The following is a 21084-nucleotide window of genomic DNA, read 5'->3' on the forward strand; positions in this document are numbered from 1 at the left end:
GGGGCAAGGGAGAGCTGTAGCGGTTTACCCATATTTACTACAAAAGGGAGTCAGCTGATGTTTTTCTTTTCAGGAGGAGGACTGGATCTCTTCCAAGGGCTGGTAGAAGGGAACTCATTTACAGGCGGGAAGTGATGCCCTCCTCCCTCGAATACAGTTTGACAGCCTAATAGAGTGTGTGAGAGAGAGAAAGACAGAGACAGAGATAGAGACAGAGCTGAGAGAGAGAGAGAGAGAGAGAGAGAGAGAGAGAGAGAGAGAGAGAGAGAGAGAGAGAGAATGAAGAGAAAGGGAAGAGGGAGGGGGAGAAAAGAGAGAAGGCAAGGGATTCCTTATCTGGGGTTTGGGCTGGGCTAGATTTATTTGCTGCAATTATTGAGAAGAGATTTAAGAGCAAACTCCACATGGCCCAGCATTTTTGAGGGAATGAAAACCACCCCCACTGTAGCAATGCCCTTTCCCTTTTAAGGTACTTCTCATTTCTCACCATTTCTCTCTTAGGGGAACAAAGTTGAGAAGTCCCACAGCCAGGCTGTGACACAAGGTCCCCTTTGTCTTTCCTTCCCCCCTTCCCCATCCCCCTAATCTCCAGTGGAGTAGCAGAAGGTCATTATCATTTCTCCAACACCTGCTTATCAAAATTTTTGGTCTGTTCTTTATATAGACTATTCCTGGCCTCCCCCAGTGAAGAAGGGGCAACTGATAGATAAACCAGAATAGACTGGAGAAAAGTAACCCAAGAGGAAGAGAATAAAGGAAGGAGAATGTTTGCTGGAGGCATGGTCCCCAACTGAATTTGTTTGACCCAGTACCCTCCTTTTTTTTTTTTTTGGCCTAAATAGATATGTTAATAATGATGTGATGACAATAGATTCAGAAAGCATGAAAACAAAAATCTGTCTATGGTTAACAAAGTCCTAGTTCCATCACCCCAAGACATAGACAGCACAGTTAACACCTTCCTCAGGGAAAATAAGGGAATTGATAGTTTTGAGACAATGAACAAGTTAAAACTTGGCTGAAACACAGTGGAACAGCTACTAGTGAAGAGAACCATTGTAAAGACTGAAAAGGGCTCCACATCCCTAGACATAGGAACTGTTTCTAAAGGTGTTTTTGTATCTGGATGAAGTCGATGGAACAGCTAAGAAACAGGATTGGAACTCAGATGTCTCCCTTTGGGCCATGGCCACATGAGCTCAACCAAGACTAGGTCTAGAGAGAAGCATGTGAGGGAGCTGGATTTATTTACAGAAATAGAGATTTATGATAGCAACATAAAGGCAGGTTATTGTCACCAGAATTTATAGAAGGGTCATCCTTTCCAAACCTGAACACGTACTGGGCAATATAGATTTTGTACTGGGAGGGATAGGGTAGGGTAGAAAATCATGCAATGTATCATTGTAGGCTAAAAAAAATTAGCCTCTCCTGACTACTAAGTAAATGAGGTGCAAAGAGAGTTATGGTAAGGCTCAGATGAGATAGTGTCTGTGGTCAGATGCCAAACAGGAATGAGATGGGAGACCACCAGTCATAGTTCAACAAAGGAGGTTGACAGTTATGACTGCTCAAGGATGGCCAGATAGCATGCAGAGTTGATTCTGCTGGCCTCTGAGTTGGCTGGGCAGGTCCCACGGTCAGAAGACAGAGAAGAGGGTCTTTTTTGTACTTAGACCACCAAAAAACCATCTCAGTGGATCCTTAGTCCCCTAAGTCAATTAAGACTTGAGAGCTACAATAGATTGCTGCTATATTTGCAAGGATGCCCAAAGGAAAAGCCTAGAGCTTAAAGAGTTACATAAATGTCAATCTTTATAGCTATTGCTATAATGTAACATTAGTAATATGAATAAAATAGGTCAATATTATTATAATTTCAGGTTTTAAATAATATAGGATACTTTATAACTGGAGAGTCCTAGAGCTTATGAGGCTCATTTCCATTCTGTCTTTTTTTTTTTACTCTGACCCGCAGATAGGTTTGGAGGGTAGGATTCCTCATGGAAGCTGGGGCATTTATGAGCCAGCCCCCCTGCCCCCAGCCCACCCCCATTCTGTCCTGTCCACTTTGCTTCGGGAATGACAAGCCCAACTGCACATGCATTCCATAGGACCACATGAGGTATATTTTTAGGGGCAGCTGTTTTGGTCTCTATGGTTTGGCCATCTGGAGAAAGGAGATCAAAGAACTGCTCTTCCAGACCCACCCGGCTCCCATCTCCAGCACAGATTGGGATGTGGGCGAGCAATTTGGTCTTGCCCTACCTGAGATGGTTTCTCCTTAGAAAAACCAGGGAAGAATTGGGGAAAGAGTGAAGTAATTTAGGGTTGCTGGCAGTGAAAGGTAAGAAGAAATTGTCAGTGGATGTTTAGCCTTGGGACCATCGCCTTATCCCTGTTGTGCCTTAGTTTCATCATCTGTAAAATGGAGGGGGTTGGAAGAGGGATGCATTTACAGATATTTGGGAAGCTCGATTTAGATTCTTGTTCATTGAGATGATGAATTCCAAAATTCTATTTTAATCCTTGTTAGGAAGTCTTTACTTGAGAAGTGAATGCCAGCACTTAAACTTGGGTCATGGACCCGAGTTGAATTCTGGCACCATATGAACTATCCGTCCTTTAATCTCTGTTCTTTTATTTGTTAACTGGGGCTGAGTTGGGCTTGATGACTTCTAGAATCCAATCCAATAAACGTTGATTAAGCACTGGGCACTGGGCCATCCAGTGAATAAAAAGACAGTCCCTGCCTTCAAGGAGCTTACCATCTAAAGGAGGGGGGTGGGCAGGAAAGGGTGATGGAACTCTTGCTCCACGGAGTTGAAGCCAGGCAAGACGGCAGATGCTGAGTGGAGAGAGCTCAGAGCTCAGTTTCTGCTCTCTATAAAGAAAGTTATGGGGAGGAGTTTGGTGGTCTGCCCTCCAGACCAACGGGAGAGGAGCCTAGGGGTGGGGGGCGTAGTGTCAATCAAGGCTAGTGTTAGATCATAGATTTAGAGTAAGAAGAGACTTCTAGAGATTATCTACTCCAATCCCTTCATTTTGCAAAAGGGGAAATTGAGTTCCAGTGAGGTGAAACAATTTGCCCAAGATTACATAATGCAGTTAGTTATTGAGGTGGGATTTGAACCCTACATGACCAGTGTTCTTTCTATGACTGCCTCCTCGAAAAAAGGTGGTGAATTGGCAAAATATGTGTAAACAGTTACTCTCGGTGATTAGAGCTCCTGTTTTAAACTTCTTGTGACTTCCTTTCTTAAATTTCCACATTGTCATTTTTTTTAGTAAATCTCTAAACTCAGATTTTCTTTCTTTCTTTTTTTTAAAGTAGTTGTGTGTAAGGGCAATAATACCTATATTCCAATTCAGGTCCATCCTTCAAGGATCACCCAAAGGCCCCTTCCATCTCTGAAGCTTTTCCTGACCCCTCCAGATTAAAGTGGTCCCTTGCCCACTTTTCTGAATTATCAAGGCAATATAATCCAGCCCCTCAGAATTTTCATGATTAGTCATATAAATATATAAGAATATATAGTCATATAAATATACAAGATAAGGAATTAAAATCTTAACCCAAGCACTTTAGCATTTAGCGGGTTGGAACCAGGCAGGGGAACATTCAGCCATGAATGCTTTTGTTCTGGGTCTCTTCCCAAGATATGACAAGGATAGTCAATTTTGCTACCTGGGATTTGATTTTCATACGCATGCGTGCACACACACACACACCCCTACCTTTACTCATGTGTGTTTTCGTTGAAACTTGTATGTAGTTTTCATTCTGTTGACTTTATTCTCCATCCTCTTGTTGAGAAATTCTAGTTATTTTATTATCTCTATTCTAGGGCTGTGTTCATCCCTACACATGCAGCAGCTAGGTGGCGCAGGCGTGGAGTCAGGAGGAGCTGGGCTAAAATGTGAACTCATGCTTATTAGCTCTGAGACCTTGGGCAAGTCACTTCCCCATTTATCTCCATTTCCTCATCTGTAAAATGAGCTGGAGAAGAAAATGGCAAATCACTCCTGTATCTCTGCCAAGCAAAACCCACAAAGAGTCACAAAGTATTAGACATGATGAAATGACCAGACAACTTTTAACCAGTGAGAAATTTCAAAGAAAAGTGGGCACCATCTATCGAAAACTTTTAGGGCGAAAAGAGAATTGGGGCTGGTCCTGTGGAAAGAGCCAGGGGCGAGGGTGGCATCTTCTTTCAGTGAACCTTTGGGAGACTGCAGGTTGAGTATCAGAGCATGGGCAGGCATGGGTTGGAGGGGTTCTCTGACCTTGGAAGGAATCAGGAAGGCATGAGAACATAGATCAATTTTAGTATTTCAGTTTGTTTTGTCATCAGCATTTATTAAGTACTAATGGCTGTGCTCAGTGCTGAGGATACAAAAGGTTTGTGCAGGCTTGTGTCTGGGGGTGTGTATTTGTGGTTTCTCTATGGTCCTTCAGGAAATGAGAGCCAAGCTAGGCTTGGTGAGAATTCTCCTTGCCTTGTGTGTCTGTGTATAATTGATGGATGAAGAAATTATTATTTCTGAAAGTCCAGGATGAGAAATTCAGTTTTGTGACAGTGTTTGATTTTGCCAAAAATCTGAATTGACAGTAAACATTGATGGGGAGGACTGGGATAGGAGGCTCTTTGAGGTGGAGGCCAATGAAGCTGCCTTTCATTTGACCTTCATGAAACATCTTTCTGGTGGTGCGTTTTGGAAGAAAAGAGGAAATCCGTTTACAGAACAATTGATTTTCCTGCTTCCTTCCTGGGAATTGGTGTGGGGTTTTCCTGGGCTAGCCCATCAGATGGAAAATGAAGTGCAGATGTGGGTGTTTCTTTTCAAAAACAAGCCTGGCCCAGAGAGAGAGAGTGAGAGTTACATGTTGGCGCTTCCACATGACCTGGACCGACCTAACAAGACATGAGATAATGACACATAGGAGAAGGGGTTGAACTGACTCCAGAAGACCCCAACTGAGGCAGGAGGAGCAGTTTTCAGAACCAGTGTCCCCAGAACCTGGGCTGTCCCCATCCGCCCTCCCTCCTTATTGCTTAAGGCCTAGCTGAGGTTTTAGGAGATCTACTTCAGAGACCAGAAGGTGCAAGTGACTGAGGGTCTTTGATGTCAATTTGTCTGGTGGAGAGGGTCAAAGGTGAAGAGAGCCGGACACTTGCTAGGAATCCATGAGCTCATCGATGTGGGTCTTCCCGCTGCAGCAGTCCCTGCCCTTCTTAAGCCTCTTCTCTCCTCATTCTCCTATGAACGGAAGGTGGGAGGCTGGCTAGGGTCTTCCTCTTGGCTCGGCCGCCCATCGCTGTCTTCTCCCTTTCCTCTCCTTCTGACCTTTCCTTCTTTCCACTCCATTTACATCTCTGGATTGACGCCCTTCAGGCACGTTCCTCAGGTGGCTTTTTACTTTTGACTTGTACACCTAGTAGGTGCTTGTAATAATTAATTAATAATTAATAACTTGGTGTACTCATGCCTACTGTGTTCTGCTCCATGTCCTGGCAGTGAGTCTTGGCATAGTACCAGGAGGCAGTGAGGGACCGGTGTAGTGGACGTGAGTTCAAATCCAGCCTCAAACTCTTATTACGACATTACTTGTCCTGTCTTGACCTCGGAGTACCCATCTGTAAAATGGAGACAATAACGGCACCCACCTCACCAAATGAGATAATATATAGAAAGTGTTTTGTAGCCCCAAAGCCCTACTCATGAGGATGGAGATGATTCTAACCAGACAAATAAAATATTGATTCTGATGGAGTCATTGAGCATTGGCGTTAAGTGTACAAGCAAACAGAAGAGTCCCTACCCTCAAGGGCCTTATGTTCTAGTGAAAATAATAATTAATTTATTTTAAATATTCAATGATTCTTTTAAAATAACAACCATCTGTCAAAGATTTATGTATGTTTGGGCCAGCTCTAGGAGTGGCCTGGATGGGGAGAGTCGAGGAAGGACCTTGTGGAGACTGTGGAGATGTGGGCCATGGAAGGCTGCCTCCTGTGTTGGGTGGTAAAGTGGCCACAAAGCTTGCATGGTGGCGCCAGGCAACTTTGATTGGCATAAGCTGTCTCTGTTGATCTTCACCACAACCCTGGGAGGTTGGTGCTGTTCTTATCCCTGTTTTACAGTTGAGGAAACAGAGAGAGAGAGAGAGAGAGAGAGAGAGAGAGAGAGAGAGAGAGAGAGAGAGAGAGAGAGGTTCAGTGACTTGCCTAGAATCACTGAGGGTGATTTTTTGTAATTTTATTATTTATTTTAAACTTAAATACAAAATGAGAAAAGAAAAACAATGCCAACACTCAGCAGAACATCAAAGAGGATTCAAGGTAAAACAATCCATTTCCAATTTCAGAAAACCTATATAGTAAATTCTTGAAGCTGTTTTCAAAGCTGTCCAAATTGTCTTTGCTTCTTTGGAGGTTTTCTTTTGTTCTCTGCCACACACTTTTTACTCTCTTTTCCATCCCTCCCCCCTCCTCCTCCCTTACAGAAGGCTACAGTTCTAGGTACAAACACAAATACATAGCCAAAGACATCTGTGAACAGACACATGCCTGCATTCATTATACATATATGTAAGGCCATGTTGTTTATATTTACACTTGTCATCTCTCTCTCTCTGGAGATAGAGAGCCTCTTCCTACATAGGCCCAAGTCTCTCCATGTTTTTCTAGACCCACTGGCTCATCATTTTCTACACCACAGCAGTACTCCAATCTGGCAGCTAGAGGTTGGAGTCAGGAGGACGGGAGTTTGAATCCTGCCTCAGACACTTGCCATGTACTAGCTGTGTGACCTTGGGCAAGTCACTTAACCCTGACTGCCTCGAATCCAGGGCCCTCTCTAGTCACCCTGATCCGTCATTGGCGACTGGACCCAGATGGCCCTGGAGGAGAAAGTGAGGCTGGGGACTTGGCATAGCCCCCCTCACTGGTCTTCTTCGAGAATGAAGGACAAACAACATTCTATCCTGGTCACATTCCATCTGGTTGTCTATGAAAGTTTTCCCCCAATTTTCTATGTTCTTTCTATCCTTGGCTGCCTAGGTCACAGAATTGTTTAGTGTCTGAGGTCAAATTTGAACTCAGATCTTCCTGACCCTCAGCTTGGGGCACTGTCCATTGGTCTTTGAGCTGAATCTTCAGGAAGTCAGAAAGCTAGAAATGAGAAGGGAGAGCATCGAACCTAGATGTAGGGGAGCTGACCCCCAGCCTCCACCAGCCTCCTAATCTGGGCCTTTTCCATTTTCCCACCACGTCCTGCCTCCCAAACCTGATTGTTCAGGGCCGGACTCCCAGTGCTCCTGCAGTGCCGGGGGCCCCAAGAGCTCTGTGGCCTGGAAGGCCCCAGGAGCCAGTGGCAGACACCCCAGATCAGCCTCAGAGGCGAGGCAGAGCTTTTTCCACCACACCCAGGCTGAAGAATTTACATTGTTCAACTCCTTTTGGCAAACTGCCGGCGGTCCATCTAGCCAGCAACCTCCCAGGGGTGGCTGGGCACGGTGCAGGACTGCTGGCCACAGCTGCCCCTCCTCCCTCCCAGCAAAGGCCAGGGCCCTGGGGGGGCACCCTGTTCAGCCTGGGCACTGGGCCCAGCCAAACCCACTCACCACCTTCCGCGGTTTGGGAGGGGACCCTTGGACCCAGTGAGCCCACAGACTGCTTGTGGTTAGCTGAGGCCAGAGAGGTGAGGAGGCTGCTGCCAGCCTTCAGGGCCTCACCAGTTCATCCAAGGAAAGCAGCTTGCACTCTCTCTCTGGCTCTGTCTGTCTCTATCTCTGTCTCTCTGTCTCTGTCTCTCTCTCCCTCTGTCTCCCTCTGTCTCTGTCTGTCTGTCTGTCTCTCTCTTCTCTCCCCCTCCTTTGCCTTTATGGAGAGGAGGTGAGAACCTTTTGGTGGAGAGAGCAGAGTCCCCAAGTGAGCAGCACCCCCAAGTGCTGGTGGAGCTGCCCTGGCTCCAGGACCTGGTCCAGTGGAGGGGCTGCTTGGCCATGAGGAGTGGCCTCCAGCCCCAGCAGCCTGCTCCTGAAGGCCCACTGAGGCTGGACTCCAAGGCTGGAGTCCCCCCACCCCCCTGGGGAAAAAAAATACCTGTTTCTGATTGGGAAAGAGAACTTTCCTAGTGGATCTTGAACTGGAGACTGGGGGTGGGGGTGGGGTCTCAAGATCAACAGCCCCACCCCCGCACACACCTACACACTCATCATCATACACAACACACACCACACACACATATCACACACACACACACACCACAACCACACATACACCCCCCCACACCACATGCACACCACACACATATACTACATACCACACATACACTCACATCATGCACATACTTACACATATACCACATACATACCACATGCACACCACACACATACTACACACCACACACACTCACATCACACACACACTCACACATATACCACACCACACACCAAACAGACACACACATACACACACATACACCACACACCAGACACACACATACACCACACACACACACACTCACACATACACCACACACCACACACACACACCACATGTACCCACATGACATATTTCTTGTGTAGACACACAATTTGCTCAGAACTGTTGGAAGGGTTTGCTAACTGCTGTGCTAACACAATCCCCTCCAGGTTTCAGGAACTACTGGTTTTTCAGGCTGTTCAGGCAGAAAATAAATCTCTCTGGCTGCTGATTTATGAACCTATTGACAACCCAGGAGCCAAAACAAACTGGAGATGAAAGGGAGTCAGCTTGGGTCCCAAAAGCATTGGAATGATCCAGCCTCTGGAGTCCTGGGCTGAGCCCCGTGCCAGCCCAGGCTGGACTGGAGGGAGGGTCCATGACCTCCAGGGGTCTGTGGTCTCATGCCGGGAAGGGAGATCAGATCTGCACCAATGTTAGGAAAGGCCTACTGTGCTGACATTCTATAATGTTTAAACATTTGCAAAGCATTTTACATGTTGCCTCCTGGTGCTATATGAGGGAGGGGCGATGATTATCTCCATTTTACAGATGAAGATACTGAGGGAGAGAGATTGAGATTAAATGACTTGTCCAGGATTGCACAGCCAGCAAGTGTTTAAGTCAGGTTTGAACTCAGGTCTTCTTTTTCTTTTTTCAATTTAAATATTTTTATTTATTTGCATTTTCCAACTACATTCGAAAGTGGTTTTCACCAATCAGTTTTTTGCAAGGTTTTGAGTTTTACATTTTTCCCCCCCCTCCCTCCCTTCCCTCCCCTCCCCCTGACAGAAAGCAATCTGCTATAGGTGCTCCCTGTATAATTATGGTAACATAGTAATTATGTTGTGAAAGAAGAATCGAATCCAAACAAAAAGGAAACAACACTAGAGAGAAAAAAGATAATATATAAGAAAACTTTTAAAAATTGAAGATAAATTCTGGTCTTCATTTAAACTCCTCAGTTCCCTCTCTGGATAAGGAAGGTATTTTCCATCCCAATCGTTTTGGAATTATCTTTGAATATTGTGCTACTGAAATAATTAAGTCCATCAAGGTTGACCAGCACCCCATGGTACAGTTAGGGTGTACAGTGTTCTTCTGGTTCTGTTCATCTCACTCGGCCTCAGCTCATTCAAGTCTTTCCGGGCTATTCTGAAGTTCCATCCCTCCTGATTTCTTACAGAACATTCATATACCACAGTTTGCTCAGCCATTCCCTAATTGATGGACATTCCATTGATTCCTAATTCTTTGCCTCCACAAACAGGGCTACTATGAATATTTTTGTACATGTGAGATTTTTACCCTTTTTCATCATGTCTTTGGGATACAGACCTAGTGGAGTTATTGCCTCATGTCTTTGGGCATAATTCCAAATTGCTTTCCAGAAAGGCTGGATCAGTTCACCACTCCACTAACAATGCATTAGTGTCCCATTTTCCCCCATCTTCTCCAACATTGATCATTTTCCTTTTCGGTCTTATTGATCAATCTGAGAGGTGTGAGGTCATACCTCAGAGTTGTTTTAATGTGCATTTCCCTAGTGAATAATGGTTTAGAGCAATTTGAACTCCAGTCTTTGTGACTTCCCCTTCAGCATTCAATCCATCACACCACCTAGCCACACAACAGCGAATGATAATAGATATTTACATAGAGCTTGGCATCTCATTTTGATCCTCACAATCAATCTTCAGGTAGATTCTATAAAGAGTATTCAATCTACTTTTGCCGTTGAGATAACTGAAGCTCGTAGAAGTTAAATGACTTGCCCAGGGTTACTCCTAGAATTTGGAGCTTGGCAAGGAAACTGAGTCTCAGCACCATTCAATGATTACAGAACCAGGCAGGAAATAGGCCCTTGGGTAGTAAGTGGCTTAGCTAAGGTCGCCCAGAGAACTGGTGGCAGGTGGGGATTGGTCCCAGGTCCACTGACTCTGATTCCAGGGCTCTTCTGAATAGACCATCCATAACCAGTCGCTGACCATGGTCTCTTCAGTAGACTCTTCCTTCCTCTTCTGAATCAGGGGTTGGACCAGAAGACTTATGACCTTGCTCTTTGCACACCATCTAGGATCTGGGATTCCATATTAAGTTTAGATGGGGGGGGTACCCTAGGGACTGGTCCCATTATCAGGAGACTACCAGGTCAGTTCAGAGGGCCTGGGCCTTGCCTTGCCTGTTAGGCCCGTGGGGCAGTAAGGTTGACCCTGCCTGTTTAACAATGTTAAGAATCCTTCTGGCCCTTTGGAATGGGGCAAGGACCTAGCCGGGGTTGCTGGGCTGAGGGTGTGACCTTGGCAGCACCAGCCAGGGCCTCTTTCAGGCAGGTGTTTTCCTAGCTTGGCTTCTGAAAGATTTAATCTCTCATTCCTTTAATGCTGCTTCAAGGGTTTCTATATATACTCTTTCTTTATATGACCCAGCGGCCAAAGGGGCGGAGCATGAAAAGTATTGACTTTATTTTCTCAGCTCAGACAAGATGGTCGCCATGTGGCTTCAGTGCCAAGGTTGGGTTCTGACCATCTTGTTTTTGTTTTACATTATTATCACAGTCAGAGAAGCGGCTTGACCTAATAGATAGAGAGCTGGCTTCAGAGTGTGGAAGACTTGATTTTAAGTCCCCTCTTTGATGTGGGGCAAATCTAATCAACAGTGACTAAAATCCCTGATATTTGATTATAACCTATCATGAATATTGGGTCACTATCTTCATGGTTGGTGTCCCTTCTCCCCAAGATTCTGTTTCCTCTTCTCTAAAATGGGGACAACAAATGGCAGTAGCATTTATGTTGGTTGTGCCAAATGGTGATCCTTTAGGATGATGATGTGTCATAAAGCACGTTGCAAGGTGCTTTGTAAATGCTAATGACAATTATGGTTGTTTTTGATGGCATATTTTGGAGAAACCAAGGCTATTGGTTAAGTGTCTTAAACACTAGGTGGCACAGTGGATAGAGCTCTGGCCTTGGAGTTAGGAGGACTGGAGTTCAAATCCATCCTCAAACACTTGCCACATATTAGCTGTGTGACCTTGGCCAAGTCACTTCACCCTGATTGCCTCGTATCCAGGCCCATCTCCAGTCATCCTGATTCATATCTGACCACTGGACCCAGATGACACTGGAGGAGAAAGTGAGTCTGGGGACTTAGCACAGCCCCTCACTCAAATCCAATTCATGTGCTTGTCATGGCATCACCTCCCTGATGGTGTGGTTTTCTTCGAGAATGAAGGACAAACATAACATATAGGGTCTCTATTCTGAGTGCAGACCACTGGCTCCTAGTTTTACATCTTGTTGTCATAGTAATAATAGTGCTTCTCTTTCTACATCAAATTTGCTGTTATAGTTCATCTACTTGTGCTCTTTTGTTTTGTATCCATCTACACCACACTTGGTCAGGAAACAATACTTGGCGACAAGTCCTCTACACCCTTTTTTGAAAAAAAAATTAATTATAAAATATTTTCAAATCACTTACTAGAAAATCATAAAAAAATTTCATGTACAGAGAACGTAATGGGAATTATTCTCTAACTTGGGACTCGACTACATACCAGCTTCTTCTTTTCAGTATCCAGCTCAGTGAAGTCTTGTTTACTTGTGGTGATTATCGAATCTGGAGTTGGGTTTATGGCTCAGAAGCCAGTTTTAGCTTTGTATTCTGTATCTCTTTGAGTTTCAGATTTTTGTCATTTTCTCTGGCTTCTGGAAGTTAGAATGAACTGCTACTTCCTGGTGGAATCTTGGGTGACTCTCTTCACTTCTCTTAAGCCTTGTTTTCCCACCTGAAAAATGAATGGGTTCAATGATTCAATAACCTCTAAGGCCCCATCTGGCTCTCTATCTGTGATCCCAGAATTTTTTTAGCCTCAGTTTCCCCATCTGTTGGACTAGAGACCTCTGAGGTCCCTTTTGATTCCAAGGTGGTGATTCTCTAGAGCTCTAGTGACAGTGGAAAGATATTTGGGGGTGCCTCAGTGGACCAGCAAGTGTCTTGTACTTGGAAAGAGAAGCCACCAAAAGAAATAAAACATTAAACACATTGTAGTTTCCATGACTTCCCAGCAAGAAAACATTCAGGCTTTGAATCATAAGCCGAATTTGTCAGTCTGTTGACATGTACTGTAGTTATCTCTGTGATAGTCCACCATTTGCAGATGCTTTTCTATACTTTTGGGTTTGATGATGTTAATCCAAAAAGCCTTTCCCCTGACATGGGTTGTGGATATTCTGAATATCTGAATCTAGAGGAAAAGTTAGGGAAAGAAAATGGTTTCATTTGTCACTTGGAAAGTGTTCTTTTCAGAATTCTCTGTTGGACTTGGATGGCACTGGTGCCAATTGTGAGTTGACCTTTTTGGCAGGAAAGGCCCTTGTAGGGTTTATATTAATTCATCTTCTCAAAGGAAAAAATGGGCAAATTTGTATATTTTAGGACTGCATCCAAAATAAATGTTGCCAACCAGAGAAAAAGATAATGCTTCAAGGACTAATGTGAAGACAGCATGCTTTTTCTTTGCCTGTAAGTTCCTTTTGGTTCTAATATTAGGAGGTCAGGGTCCTTGAATTATTTATAGCCTCCGTATTAGATTTAAGTTCATTCAGTTGTGAGGATGGTTGTTGTTCAGTTATTTTCAGTCCTATCCAACTCTCTCTGACTCCATTTGGGATTTTCTTAGCAAAGATACTGGAGTAATTTGCTATTTCTTTTGCCAGTTCATTTTAGAGGAGGAAACTGTGGCAAGTGACTTGCTCAGGGTCACACAGCTAGTAAGTATCTGAGGTTGGTTTTGCACTCATGAAGATGTCTTCCTGACTCCAGACTGGCCCTCTAGCCACTATACTGTCACCTAGCTTCCCCCAAGCAATAAAGTGACCAGCTAAGTAAAAACTAACTTCCATCTGGTGGTTTTCTTTAGCCTGAGAAACTGAAAATGTTTTAATAACAGTTTTTCAAATTAGGAACTGAGAACATAATACTTTATTAAACTAAATATAGCACATTAAAATAATTCACTTTATTTTTGGTAAGAAAAATGTTGGAAAGTCTTATGTAGGATTGAGTACAAAGGAGACCAAAGAGTAGGAGATGACTTTGATGATTGATACCTACGTTCCATGAACACTTTCTTCTTCAAGATAGTGTGGAGGGAAGAAGGAAAGCATTTATTAAGCTTCTACTATATATGTGAGACTGTGCTAAAGCCTTTGAGAAAAACTCTCTTTTAATCCTCATAATACCTGTGAAGTAGGTCCTATTTTTATTCCAGTTTTAGAGCTGGGAAAACTAGACAACCTAAAGTTAAGTGCCATGGAGCCCAGGGTTGTCACCCAGCTAGGAAGCATCTGAGGTCAGATTTGAACTCAGGTCCTCCGGACTCAACCCGGGATTTTTATCTTCTGTGTTGCCCCTAAAAAGACCTCAAATGTGGTAAATGCCGAGCACGTTTAATAAAATGAAATGGGCTCTGTCTTCCTAGGAAAGGGGTGGAGAGTTGCTTCTACCTCATTCATCAATGGTCAGACACAGTCCCATGGAGCTCAAGGTAGAGAAGCATCATCTCTCCTCCATAGAAGCTGGTGAGTCTGGAAAATGAGACACTTGAAGCCCAAGGAGGCTTCACCTTCCTGCCAAAGGGTGGGCAGCCCAAAGCAGTTGGCAGAAGGAGGCAGCTGGCAGGAGCCAGAAATGTCTTCAGCCAGTAGAAACTTGGTCTCCTTCCCAAGCAGAAAGGCATGGCAGCTCCAGCAGCACCATGTTAGAGGGGTAAGCTCATTTGGCCTGCTCTATGGAGGGGGATGGTGGAAGACTGGTTCATCCCTAGCACTAACATTCTTCTTGAGAATCATCTTCCTTTTCATTGAGATCCTCCTAAAGAAGCGTAAAGGCAATTCCAAATGAACCTCATCTTCGCCACCGTAGAGTTGACTAAGAGATGTAGGAATATATTTATTGTTCCTTGGTTAAAAAATAAACATTTGAGTCATTAGAGCAAAGCATTGCCAAAGGTGCTTTTCCAGGCTATCCCTAGGTCCAAAGCGTTCAAGATTCCTTGAAAGATAACCCCACAGAGCTAACCTTGTTCATCCACGCTCTGCTGGTGGCATCAGTCAGGTACTACTTGTGTGTGTTGGCCAAAAGTATTTGCCCTGGGATAGAGAAGTTCCCATTGAACCTGTCCACCAAGTCAGCACACCTGTCTTGGACAGATGGAAAGGGAGGATCATGGAGAGAATGAGATGACATAAGTAAAATGTTCTGCAAACCATCAAAGGCTCCATAATTCTAGCAGCTGCTATTATTATTAATACTAATAAAAATATTAATAGTATATACATAAATAATACAAGTATATTTTAATAATATACTTATATTTGTTATATAATACTTTATAGGAGCATATTTAATGTGTGAATTTATAAAAGGATAAAATATATGACAACATTTTAAATATGCATACAAATCATACATTATACAAATAAAATGTGAACATAATATAGAAATACATATAACAATGCAGAAATTTTTGTATAAAAATATAAATATTAAGTAGAAATGAAGCTGAGCATAATATAATAATAAATACTGAAAAGACATCAGATGCCATCTAGTTTAGCCTCCCCATTTTACAGATAGTGAAACTGAGGCATAAAGCCATTCCAGTGACCTGCCCAGAGAATTCAAACCCTGGGTCTCAGTGACTCTAATATTCCACCTAGCTGACTGATGCCATTGAGGCTCAAGCACAGACTGATCTGATTTCTATCTGTTGTAGTCATCACAAAGATGATGTTACTATGAAGGGCCATTGGTCAGAGTCAGTTAATAAGAATTTATTAAGTGCCTACTATGTGTCAGACTGTGATAACTTGCTGTTGCAAAAAAGGGCAAACTCTGGATCTGATGAGGGAGACAGCACGTGAACAACTTTGTACAAACAAGATGAGTTGGAGAGGATCCCCAAGGGAAGCCAGAGCAGCATTCTGGGGGAATAGGCTCGTGACTAATATAGGGTTTCCCTTCCCATTGTTTTCTCCAGTTAAGTTCCAAATTAACTACAGGGAGTTGTAAATAGGATAAATTGTGGAACCGGTAAAACAAAATAAAACTGTATCTCAGCTTTATTAGCCTGATATTAGATAGAAGCCCTGGCTCTGGATCCAATGTCTTCCCAACAGCTGATCAACAGGATTCCTCTTGGGGACACCTGTTGTCAAGATTTTATCAGGTCAACTCTTAATGCTGTTTAATGGAACTCTTGTGTTGGTAAATCGTTTCTCTGTGGTTAGAGGCACCCATTGGGGTCCCCCAGAAGTCATCTTTTTAGGACATTTGCATAGAGGTGGTTTGCCATCAAGTCATGGCCTCTCCTTTGATATTTACATTAGCCGGGACCAGTTTACATGAATTTGGGAGAAGACCAGTCTAAGTTAGTCTGGTTTTTTTTTAAGGTGCTTTAAAAATAGTTGATGCCGATGAGCCATTTGTTTCCCTTTGCCACCCACGGTCATTGGAATTGGACAAAGGGTGGCCAAGTAGGGGTTTTGGAGGGGAAGGGAGCAGCTTTAAGGAATGGATTTGTAATGTAGCTTCTCTCTTTTAGGGTCACAAGTCTGCAGTTAGAAAGGCCTAAGGGACTCCCAGGTAGCAGCCAAGGCAGGATTTAAACCATGGGCTTTACATGCTGCCTCCCAAAACAACTATTAGCATTGTTAGTATTACTATTATATTAAAAACAATAGCAATTAGCCTTTTGAAACTGTTCGAAGGCATGTGAGTGTTAATTACAATAGTCCTCTAATTATAATTAAAGGGTGTATTGTTATAATCAACATTATTATTCATCCATGCCAGAACTTTCGACCTTGCTCCTATCCAAATTAGGATAAAACCTATTGGGGGGGAAGAGCCTTGGGCTTGGAGTAGAAGGATTTGGAGTTCATACCTTAATATTTAGATATTGAGCAAGTATTTAGGAATTCACTTTGGGGATTCCAGTAAAAGCTAGGCAGACACTCCCTGCCCTAGGAGGCTTCCATTCTCTTGTGGGAAGGGTTCTAGAAGTCCAGAGGAGGCCTAGAACTGGCTAAGCCATGACCAAAGCAACCCTCTGCCAGCTCTGGTTGTTCCAGGGGTAAAGTCCAGTTTTCTGATGAGCAGGGAGTGGAGATATTGGCCTTGTTGGGGTCATTGGGGAAGGGGCCTTGGGCATGGCCACCTCACTTCTCTCTTCTGAAAAGGAGAAATTACACTGGGTGACCTCCAAGTGTCTTTCCATGAGTAGATGGTGCAGTAGCATCTGGATAAATGAGGGGATGCTGTGCCAGCATTGGCCCCTCTTTATCTCATCTGCCCAAGGCTCTTGGAACTTAGAACACATGATGGTCAAATGTGTACGATCTTTCTACAATCTCAGTATGGTCTGAGAAAAGAAGGCCCTGGCTCAAATCCCATCACATACATTGATTAATTGTGGAATGCTTGCCAAGTATTTTACTTCTGTTTCCTCATTTATAAAGCAGATAATATCATACCTGTGGTCCAACCCAAAGAGTTGGTGTGGGACTCAAAGGGAATAAAAGGTGCCCTGCCATGTCAATGATTAATGAATGGAGTCTTGGGAATCAGAAAGACCTGGGTTCAAATCATCTGTTTTGAGAGACCATGAGCAAGTCATTTAATCTTAATCTCATTATCCTCAACTGTAAAATGAAGATAATGATAATGCCTGCCTCACAAAGGATTAGATGAGATTGCTCAAATGAGATTTTATATAAATAGGTACACAGATACAGGCATATTATATATTACATAAACAGTTCTTTGTAAGTTTTAAAGCGTTATCTAAAGGTTAACTGTTACCATTATCATTATTATTAATGATTGCATGCATGAAAGAATTTCCTAAAGATTAAATGCTATTGTTATCAAGGTAATCATTTGAATTCTAATTTAACATATTTTATATTATAATATGATTATTATAATTAATGATTACATGCCTGAAGGCATTTCTAAAGGTTAATGACTATTATTTTTGTATGATGATGTTTCTAATATATTTTATATAATATTATAGTGAATAAGTCCTTAAAGCATTTTCTAAAAAATAGTATTATTAATGCTATTACGCCAGTCATTTTATCATAATAACATGACCATTATAAACTTACTATTATTAAATGTTATAATATTAATTATGACAAAGTTATTTTATCCTAGCAATATGGTTATTTAAAACTCGTGATTTTGAATACCATAATATCAATTATGCCAGTCATTTTATCATGACAATATGATTATGATGATACTGACATGCCTTAAGGCATTTCCTAAAGGTTAATGACTATTGTTATCAATATTATAATGTTGATTATAACAATATATCCCTTAATTATAATTAGAGGACTATTGTAATTAATACATGCCTTCGAACAGTTTCAAAAGGCTAATTGCTATTGTTTTTAATATAATAATACTAACAATGCTAATAGTTGTTTTGGGAGGCAGCATGTAAAGCCCATGGTTTAAATCCTGCCTTGGTTGCTACCTGGGAGTCCCTTAAGCCTTTCTAACTGCAGACTTGTGACCCTAAAAGAAGGGGAAGGCCCAAAGGAGAGTCCACCCACAAAGTCCAAATGGCTGTGGAGCCACCCTAAAGCTCCCTTGTGTGTGGGGGGGGGGGAGTGAAAGGAAGGAAGTGGGAGCAGGCGGGTGGACAGAAAGCCTGGTGTGTCTGCTGCCTTGGCCCTGACCCTTGACTAGAGAGAGGGCCCAGGCGATGAATGAGCTCAGAGAGCAAACAAACCCCACACACTAGGCGTTGCCATGGAGACAGGGATGCGTCAGCTCCTGGGAGCCAGCTCACAAAGCCTGGCCATGAAAACCGATCAACTGTTTCTGTTGGCTGGGAAGTGAGTTCGGCTGTTTCCCAGAACAAAGCCCCGCTGCTGGGCCATGCTTAAAACAGTGAATATTTATGAACAGAGAAATGGATCCTCCGGCCCATGGACCCGCCTCTGCAGCTGGCTCAACTTGCCAAGACTTTTGTTTTAGAGAGACGTGTTTAATTTTTTTTTTAAAAAATGCATTCCAGTTATTCCCCTTCCCCACCAAAAAAAAAAATTAAATTAAATGAATGTGTGTTTTAAAATCGACACAGAACACACAAGCTGTCTGAAGGACAATAATAAAACGTGATGCTTTTTTTTTAAGGCCCCAGTTAGAGTTTTTGTGAGTCATTCAGGGAGGGAGAGGTTCACCTGGTTTGTTTGCCCAAGTTTGCCTTGTGAGCTCCATGTGGTTGGAAGTATTCAGGTTTGTGTGGACATGTCAACCCCCTGTCATGGAAGATGAGGATCACAGTCTTGCACTGGATGGCAGGAGAGACCCAGGATTCAGTTCTAAGCTCTGAGATGTTAACCGAATTGATGGGGTGGAGGGGGAAGAAGGGAGGATGAAGGAGGAGGCCTGTTGGAGAAACAGCCCAAAGGTGAAGTGACTTCTCCCAGGTTACCTCATACATTACCATGAATAATTTTAAATGATTCAAGGGAAGACTCCTCCCCCTCACCCCCAATTTCAGTATTCTCCAGAAATTGGCCATAGACCATATGTGACCCTGAGGAATGTTCCTGAGGCAATGAGGAATCATGGCAACGTGTTGAAGAAAGTGAGAGCTGGAAGGAACCTCAGAGGCCAGCCCCTTCATCTTAACATATGAGGAAACTGAACCCTGGAGCTCCTAGTTTATAATATCTCGGATACAAGACCAAGAAGGACCTTGGAAGTCTTCTCATCCAAAACCTTCATCCAACTGCAAAGGACAAAATGGGAGACCCAGGGAGGTGAATTCCCTTGCCCTAGGCCCTACTGCTAATAAGTGACTTTTTTATTTTTGATCTTTGCAAGGCAATGGGGTTTAAGTGACTTGCCCAAGGTCACACAGCTAGGTCATTATTAAGTGTCTGAGGCCAGATTTGAACTCAGGTCCTTCTGACTCCAGGGCCAGTGCTCTACCTAGCTGCTCACTAATGACTTCTTGACCATGATCCTAAGAGCCATGGTTTTCCTCCTGGATCACTGCCTTAATTCATCCATGCTCATGAGATCAACCAGAGACATCTCTAGATTTAAGCTTCTATGCCTGCTGTGGCAACAGAGACCTCATCAGATCTTACCCTGCCTTTTATTCCAAATCAGGCCCTTGCTCCCAGTGTCCTCAAAAGGAGCTTCATAAAAGCCCCTCCGATCTCCTCCCCGGCAGAGCTCCTGCAGAGGCCCTTCTGGAGGAGCTGCCAAGCCCTTCTCCTTTCTGGATAGCCTCTCCACTGATGCTCCTTTGCAGCACACCCTTTGACTTTTGGGGGCTGGTATTCCCCGGTATAGATCAGGGCCTTCTGCCTTCTTCCTTCTCTGTCTTACATGGATGGACCCCCACAGCTTCTCCTGCCCAACTGTCATTTTATAAATGAGGAAACATTTTCAGAGAGGCCAGGGATGTGGGGCTTACAAAATGTTTTCCATACAATTATCATCCCATTCATTGACAATATCCCTCCCCTCCAGTTTTATAACTTTGATGGTTAACAGCTTACTAATAAGTGTTTGGGGAACCTAGAATTTCTCGAGTCCAAATAGAGCCCCCTGCCGTCCCAGCAGCACCCCTTCCACCACTGGGAGCCATCACCCTTCCCTTGAGCAGAACCCCCTAACACGAAGAACAAATTCCAGTGTCTGTTGGTGACTGTGGCTTAGTGCTTTTCTTAGCTCTACCAACCCCACTTATTTGCATTTTTATCTGGGCTTGCTCCTGCCCTCACTCACCTTTCCTACATCTCAAAAACTGTGATTTGAGGAGATTCTAGGAGATTGTTTCTTACGTAGGTGGGCACCTTGTCTGCCTATGTCTACAGTTGACCCTACTGATTATTACTTATGTGGCCTGGTTCATCCAGTCACATCCAACCCAAACTGGTTTGTTTCCCCTGTTTTCCTTCTATTTTACAGACTTGCACTTTTCTATCACCAGATTCTCAGTTAAAAGTCTCCTTCACTGCTTCCCTGCCAGGGGAAAACCCTGTAACTTCCCCACCACACTGTTAAATCATTTATACATTTAGAGCTGGAAGGTCATGGCGTAAAACACCCTCACTCTACAGAAGAGGAAACTGAGGCCGACTGAATCAGAGTTACTTGGGAAGCATTAGGTGGTCAGGTTATCCAGTATGTTCACATGGAGCCTTCCTCTGCTCTATAAAAGTCTAGGGAAAGGCCTTCAGGTGTCCTGGAGGGGACGAAGTGGCGTCCTCACTGGGCGACATGCACCAAGTCTCCTGATCTTGAGATAGAACAAAACCTGTATTTTAAATAATGTGATACAAAATGAATTCTTTTGGGAAAAATTTTTAGAAAGTCTTGAAATACCCCCTTGAAAATAATGGCAAGAGGGGCAGCCAGGTGTTGCAATGGATAGAGTACCCACCACAGTATCAGGAAAATCTGAGTTCAAATGTGACCTCAGATACGTGATAACTGTGTGACCCTGAACAAGTCACTTAACCCCAATTACCTCTAAGAAAATAGG

General features: G+C 43.5%; 1 protein-coding gene across 3 annotated transcripts in view; it reads left to right on the forward strand.

Annotated features, from left to right (window-relative positions):
- Positions 1–21084, forward strand: part of ARHGEF3 (Rho guanine nucleotide exchange factor 3) — a 281901-nt gene that overhangs the window by 36565 nt on the left and 224252 nt on the right. The window lies entirely within an intron of this gene.

Source organism: Macrotis lagotis, chromosome 8 (assembly GCF_037893015.1).
Source record: "Macrotis lagotis isolate mMagLag1 chromosome 8, bilby.v1.9.chrom.fasta, whole genome shotgun sequence".
In the NCBI taxonomy this organism is placed as follows: domain Eukaryota; kingdom Metazoa; phylum Chordata; class Mammalia; order Peramelemorphia; family Peramelidae; genus Macrotis; species Macrotis lagotis.